This window comes from Lagenorhynchus albirostris, chromosome 18, assembly GCF_949774975.1.
Source record: "Lagenorhynchus albirostris chromosome 18, mLagAlb1.1, whole genome shotgun sequence".
Classification (NCBI taxonomy): domain Eukaryota; kingdom Metazoa; phylum Chordata; class Mammalia; order Artiodactyla; family Delphinidae; genus Lagenorhynchus; species Lagenorhynchus albirostris.
The window spans coordinates 12,590,354-12,598,066 of NC_083112.1; the positions used below are offsets into that span (position 1 = coordinate 12,590,354).

At 45.0% G+C, this 7,713-nt stretch overlaps 1 protein-coding gene across 1 annotated transcript in view; it reads right to left on the reverse strand.

Annotated features, from left to right (window-relative positions):
* SMAD9 (SMAD family member 9) overlaps positions 1-5,467 on the reverse strand; it is a 63,480-nt gene extending 58,013 nt beyond the window's left edge. The window contains exon 1 of the mRNA XM_060129144.1: positions 5,418-5,467. The gene's annotated coding sequence lies outside the window, so the exon portion shown is untranslated. The remainder of the gene's footprint in view (positions 1-5,417) is intronic.
* Positions 5,468-7,713: the final 2,246 nt, after the last annotated feature.

Here is a 7,713-nt window from a genome sequence, read left to right on the forward strand (position 1 = left end):
GATGGAATCTGTCATTTTTTTCTGAATTATTTTCTGAAATGTGTTACCACCAAGTCAATTAAATTACATACAAGTACTCAGAAAGCAACTCACAGCACTTTAGATGAACTCTACCACCCATCAAACTCTCCTTAAAAAAAAATCTGCACATCTGCTTCCAAAGCCCCTAAGTGCTCGGGACAAAATCCTTCAAAGGCTTTTGATAAATTGCCTCAACTACCTATTTCACAATGAACCGCATTTTGTAAAAACAAACTGACTCACACACACGTTAACTAAAGCAAATCTACATTTGATCAACTTCTAAGCAGTTTAACAGATTAAAAAAGAAAAATATTAGGCCACATGGAAGAAGATACCCCATGGGTTAAAAAGGGTTTGTGAGGGCACGTGGCCCCCTCTATCTGGGGATGTGCTCCTGGAATCGGCCAGGTGAAACTGCTGCTCCCTCACAGAATGTTCACACCTCCACCACTTCCAAACCCTAAGTTGTTTCAGAACGAATCCCCAAGGCCATCAACACATCTGGGTGGCCCTCAGGGAACATATGAACTCTGCAGGTTATCTGTCCAGTGGCTAGAAAACTGGATGGCCACCCCTGATAATCCCAGTGTTTGTAAACAAAGACAGCTTTGCATTACCGTAGCCCTAAACCCATTTCATGATTGAGGAATACACGTTTCCTACGTACAGTCCCTCAAAGTTAAATGTGAAAAAGGGGAAGGGAAGTGGTCAGATATGAAATATTAAATTTCCCTAAGGGAAAATTCATATATAAAAATAATCCCCACCAGTGATATCAGATAATCAGGAGAGATGCAGAGAGAGAGAGAAAGAGAGGGACTTTGATATTTAGTATTTCCCCCGAAAAAGAAAATCAAAACTGTCCTTTTGGAAAAATCAGAACTTTGTAGGACTCCTTTACACTGATTTCATGGGTTAAATTTTCATCTTTGAATTAAATACGGTGTAGGGAATGAAAGGGGAGAACCAACATTTCATCAGTGTTTAGGACTTCTGAAGTGCTACAGCTTTGTATACACACATTTATAATTTGTCTCTATTTATGCATTTTCATTTTAAGTTTTGCATTTAAGTTTTATGCATAGTCTCTCTGGTTCTTAAAAAACTGGTTTGAGTTGATTAGATTTCCCAACTAAAACTGTATAATGGACTATATTATATAGCCATGATATTTATATACAAATTATATTTTTTACATTATATTAACTCTATTCACTCTGAACCACTGAACAGAATATGATGCACCTTACCATGGGAGTTAGTATGGTCTGGTAATGTAATCAACAAGGCACAGAAGGGAGATTCAGCTCTCTGACAAGACTGATAACAAGATTCTTTATACATCCAATCTCCAGAGCAGAAGCTCATCTCAGCAAGTCGGCTTTTTCTTTTGTGAGCACAGTTTGAAACATGTACACTAAAAACAGTATCAATTTTTCTGTGGCTATTGCTGGGGGAAAGGGGGTCAGCATATCGTGTTAGCAATTTTCTGTGGAATCGAATTAGAGTTTCATTGTGGTAGCCATATCACATTAAAAATCTGGTCTTTTTTTTTTTTTTGCTAAATGGTTTCCATTGTGTATTTAGTGAATCTGATATGGAAAATTGCTAATGCAATAAGAGTATCATATAAGCTTTCCTGACTGTAATGCTCAGCCACAATATTCAGGAAAAAGAGGCTCAGCTGGGCTGGGGTGAGGGCTTATTCTCCACAGCCTCTTAACACGTCCTCAGCTCAAGTTCAACGCTGGCTTCTTGAAAGATGGACCGTTAAGACCTATCGTTTAGGGGAAACTCCTTTGCAGATTTTATTCCAGACGAGACCATGGGTTCAGTGAAAGATGTGTCAATTAATTAATATTTATTGACTGAGCACTAGGCAGGGCACTGTGGTGGGCAAGAAGGGAATGAAAACGATAGATAAAAACACAGTCCGTTCCTTCACAGATCTTGAAAGGATTGTCTGAGGAGAAGAAACAAATCAGTATATGAGTAATTCAATAGTAGACAAGATGGGCAAGAGTGCAAAATGTCAAGAGCCACAGGTGCTCAAAGGAGGACACACCTGAGACCAGGGGCATCAGAGGAGGACACACCTGGACAGGGTCATTAAAGATGAGGAAGATGCTGATAGGTCTGTGGATTCGGTGAGAGGTCGGGAAGCAGGGGAAGGCATTCTAGGCCTTAGCATGAGGAAACGTGCAGAGGAGAGGAAAGCCAGGGTATGCAGGGAAAATCACAATTCTTTATTTTAATTGCAGCATAAAATATGGAAGGGGTGGGAAGATAAGCCTGGAAACGTGGTCTAGGGTCAGCTCAAGGCTGATGCAAAAAGAGAGTAGTGGGTGGTGTTCAGAATGGTTTGGGGTAGGTAGTGTCAGGCCGAGGTCCACTGGCAAGAAGAACATTCAACTTCCACAGGTCTGATGGCTTCTAACGCTAACAAACATCTTAAAATCTTAACTTTAGTTAGCTCACGTTTCTTAAGAGACATCATTTATCGGAATATTTATTTGAAAATGTTAGTTTATGGCCAAGGGATATTTGTTTATTTTTTGTTATGCCCCTACTCATGACATGAACATTTACTAGGTTAACAGAAAATATTCTACGGTGCTCATACTGTTATAACTACTTACAAATTTACTGTTTGCTTTTTCTTTTTCCCCCTTTAGAATAACTTTTCAACTCACTGGCAACAGTAACCAAGGAAATATAAACCCAACAGCCTAGAATTACAACTATTTGAAGAGATTCATGCTTTCAATGTACTGCTACATTTACTGTTTTATTCTGGACTATTCACTGTTTCTGAATTCCTCATTAAATGTTAGAAGTGATGAGTAGAAAATCTGCACTAAGCTTCATTAGAACTTTGAAATTCAAGGTAGTATGTTTTGCGAATTAAAAAAACAAACTTGTTCATTTTCATAACTTTTAGCTTGCCTTGTATCAGAATATATTTTGTGGACAAGTATTATTTCCAACATATTAAAGCCAAACATGATGAAATTGCTGTTTTATTTATTGCAGAGGGAATGTCAGATATAAACTAGTTAGTTGTCTAAGTGCTATAGTGACCACTTATTAAACACCAACTCTCCAAATGTGGCAAAGGAAATTGAACTCTCATTAAAAAGAATTAAACTATTTGTAAAATTGAAATTGAATATTTTAATCTTTATGAAATAATTTCTTGACAGATTTTTTTTTCTCCTCCAACTGACCACATGATTAGAAAGGATAAACAAATTTACCAGTTGTTTATTACTTCCAGAATCCTTAGCAATGTTTCATTAACAACAAAAACCCCTCCTAATTCTCATTCCATGGTCTTGGGCAATCAGAGATATAGTAGTTGACGTCTGTGAATATTTTCTGATTACTCATTAACTGGGGATATATAAGAAAAGGAAAAAGATTTTAAAAGGAGAAAAGTCAAATAGCTCATGCTGACTTTATAAGATTGATGACAAAGATGTGAGAAGGGCAAAGTACTTTGAGGTTTAACCTAAGATTTGTTTATGTCTTTGATTTTTAGCAAACACTGTAGTGATAAAAATGAGTTTGCTCAGATCAAGAATACGTTGGCATTCTCTTAAACATAGCTTGAAACCACAGAGTTCAAGCAAAAAACAGCTTTGGCAAAGATAGCCAGTGAAGCATAAAAACGGGAGTTGGTTGTGTCAGAATAGATTAACAAGCTGAAGGCTGTCTGCTAAAGACAGCAGTCTTGCCATCAATGAAGGTGACCATTGCCACTAAAAGTTATTTTTCTGATATATTATTTGAAGCTTCTATCATAATATATTTTAAATGCTCCTTATTTATAAATGATTACATCATTTTCTTATCTGCAGTATCCTTCTTGGATAACCACAAACTTGAGAGCGGTCCAAAATCCTGCTCATGGTTTCCTACAAATATAGGGATACTTACTTATTGAACTGTCTATTTAGAGTTAGGAGAATGTGTTTGGATTTTATTTTTACTTCCTTTTTAAATATAGATCACTATTTCTAAAATGTAAACATCCAATGGCATTCCCTGACACCGACAGGAATCCCAAGGCAGAAGATATGCCTGTAGGATTAACATGTCACTCACCCAGAAGGATGCCCAAATGCTTGGCTCAATTATGGCCAAGGAGGTAGCATTATTAAATGCCTTATGACTTTACAGCTATTCTCTATTATTCCTGTTCAACAACGCTTCCAAAAGATTATCCGAGAAATCTGGCAAGCCACTGAAACGGTACTTGTAAATTGGATCCATTAAAAGCAATCCACAGTGTCCTGTGGGTGTGTATCCGACTGTGAATTACTGGGCAAAGGATTTACGTGCAATTTTATTCCCAAAGTCGATTTACATCATTTGTACGTTATTTCTCACGCGTACCAGTTCCAGCCCAGAAACAAGTCAACGGAGTATTTCTAAACTATCATTTCAAATTTCCACTGTCAAGAGTGGGAGGAGGAAGGCATAGTAACGGGAAGACTTGTCAGCGATTAGCCATCCATAAAAATGTGTCCCGTCCCCCCGCCGCCGCCCCAAGCTCGCTGCTCCTTCCGATCACAATGCTGGCGTCAGTAAGTCTCCTGTATCTGTTCCCCACCTCGCCCCCCTCCCCTCCGCGGAGAGTTGGCACCGAACAGCAGGCGAAGGAAAAGACAAACACCCCAGCTCCCAACACAATCCAAGCGCTAGCGCAGAGACACTTGAACAACATTTCTAACTTTTCTTTTTTTCTTTTTGCTCACTTCGCGTGTCTCAAAGGTAAGCAGAGTAAAAAAAACCCTACGAGATACAAGGCCTGGGAGGCCAGCGGAGTCACATATACTACCCCGCACCCCGATTTCTCCACTGTCCTCCCCCTCCGGCCACAGCAAACAGTTACTCAGCGGCAAATCGGGGTCTCCACGGCGCCTGTCCTCGGTGCTCGGCCCCTCGCGGTACCCAGCCTGGGGGCTGACGGCGAGCGCCCATCCCTGCCCCCCGCCGCGGGCCAAGCATCCTCTGACAGGTCCCAGGTGCCGGCGGCTCCCGCGGCCGCAGCCGAGAGGAAGGCGCGCGGCCGTCTCCCCGGAGCTGCCCCCTCCGGCCTCTCGCCCACCCCGACCCACCCCAAACAGGCCCCACCAAGAAATACAGGGATGGAGAGTACAAAGAGCCAAGCCACACACCAAAGAGCCTCCAAGACTTCCCTGTGGAAGAAAAACTTCGCCGCACCCGCGTCCACACACGCACACGCCCAGCGCGCGCCGGCGAGGGCAGCTCTTACCTGTTCCCCGCGGTGCCGCTCATCCCTACCCCCCACCCCCACTCAGGTCCGGCCGCGTCCCCTCCCCCGCGGTGGGTGCCCCGGCCGCCCGCTCCGAAAGCGGCGCACTCACCGCCTGGCTGAACGCGTCCAGCGCCGGCAGGGCCCGGCGGCGGCGGCGGCGGCGGCGGCGGCGGCGGCGGCGGCGGCGGCGGGGACCGAGACAGCGGCTGCAGCGGCGGCGGCAGCGGCGGCCCCAGTCGGCGTCAGTCAGACTGGAGCCGCGAAGCCTCATCGCCCGTATTAGTGCGCCGACCTGGAAAGCCGCCAGAAGCCCTGCTCGCAGGCCCGCCCCCGCCCGCCGCCTGCCGCCCGCCGCCCGCCGCCCGCCTCTCGCCGCTAGCCGCCCGCCGCCGCCGCCGAGGGCCCGGGCCGCCCCGGGAGCCCACGAGGAGGGGAAGTGCGGCGCGGCCCGCAGCCACGTGCGCGAAAACCCGCGGCGGGGGCGCCTCGTGGAGGCCCGCGCGAGGGGGCTCCCAGCCCCGGGCTGCGTCTGCGTCCTCCCGCGAGACCCTGGACTCCACTCGGTCCACGATCAAGCTCCCTCGGCGGCGAGGCTCCCGCCAGCGCGGGACAGCTAGCGTCTCTTCCCCGCTACGCTGAGACTTCCTGCCTCCACCTGGAGCCCAAGGCCGGAGGGCCGTTACCAGAACTAGAGATACGGGACCAACAAATCGGTTTGGACTCCCCCCCACGACCCCGAGTGACTCTTTCTGACGTGTCTCTGGCCCCTGAGGGTTGCTGTTATTTGCTGTTTGTTTCTTACTTGCTTTGCAGAGGAAAGGGGATCATTACTCCCACCGACAGCGCCAGAGTAGCTGGTTTGCCCTGGCATAAGCAGAAGAAAAGCTACTCTGAGTGGTGAGTGGTGGTTAAAACAAGCCATATAATTTTGTGGGCTGTCATTTCCTTACCCGTATTTATTTGCTTAACAGCCTAGCATATATAATATATACTCTTGTCTAATCTAATAAAGGTACAACCTTATGGGCCGTGAACAACGTTAATGGACAGCCTTCCTTGCTCATGGCCTGGCTCCCCCCCTGGATAGCCTGCCTTTGGAGGTCACTGTGGTCTCCTCCAACTAGCTCAGAATTTGTTTAGGAAATGCCACCAACATACTGATGGCCTCTGATTCCCCATCAGCCAGCAGCTCTTCATAGAAAAGGCACTTACTGTAGAGATGAAAGTAGAAGAAAGCCGCACGGGACAGTATTCAGCTTGCTCTTGTGTGTAGAAAAATGAGTCCTCCAGAAGGTCCTGATACCCCTGAAATGCAGAGCCGTGAATTTAACTGCTTTTTCTCCTTCTCAAAGCACTGAGGTTTCTTCCTGTAGCAGATGCCATGTTTGCATTATCATAGTGTTGTCAGTTGAGCAGTGACCTTGTGTAAAACAGCATTTGTGGTAGAATTTAAATCATCTTTCTACACCTGGCCCATTTTCCTCTGCTCCAGGCTAGGTGTTAAGTTGGAGATTGTTCTGGGTGTGAAACTCCAGGAAACCTTTGGACTGCTAAGAACTACAGGTTGCACTTCCTGGGCACTTTATTGCAGGTAAACTGAGGTCACACAATTGATAATATGTGGCTTACTTTTTATTAATGTTATTAAGAAAAGACATGGCCCAGCCACTATCTGTTTCCTTTGCTTACGTGCATTAGACAATGCAGAGGACACAACGCAGAGCAAGAAATGATAACCTCTGCAGTACTGGCTTGTGCTTCTGCCACAGTCTTTTTAAGTTCACAGAATTCTCTGGGCTCTTGGCAGGACTTGGATTTGCAGATTCTTTGTGTGTAGTCTTCTTTTTCTGTACATTTCTCATTTACATACCATGAAATTTTGGCATCGAGAAGTTAGCCTGTCACTTATACAATGCCTATCACTTATCCCTCAAACCTAGTATAGCAGGTTAATCCTTTATACCCAGGAACAGTAAGATATGAGTTCCAAGGAGAAAATACCCACTCTGGGAAGGAAGGCTCAGAGCTGACACTCCATTTTTCAGAAGCTGAATATCCTTGGAATAGGAAATCCAGACTCTTTGCTTTAGTTTTCCCTCTTGATTTCTTGATCGGCTGCAGTTTTATTGCTTGTTAGAACGTCCACCAAAAAAGTACATAATGGGAATTATGTGAGAGCTGAGACTCAGTCACGGGTTGTGATTTGGTAGAAACACCAGTAAAATTTTGGTTTAAGACCTGAAAACCATGGCAAAACGAAGCTGAATTTTCTGAATTACAAGAACTTGGCTGAACATGGGCTCCTGCAGCCCATAAAGAGGTGGTAGGAAGGGCAGCCTCCTTACCCATGAGAAGGTTGGTTCTTTTCACTTGTCATGTGCCCAACATAGGACAAGGTTGTGAGA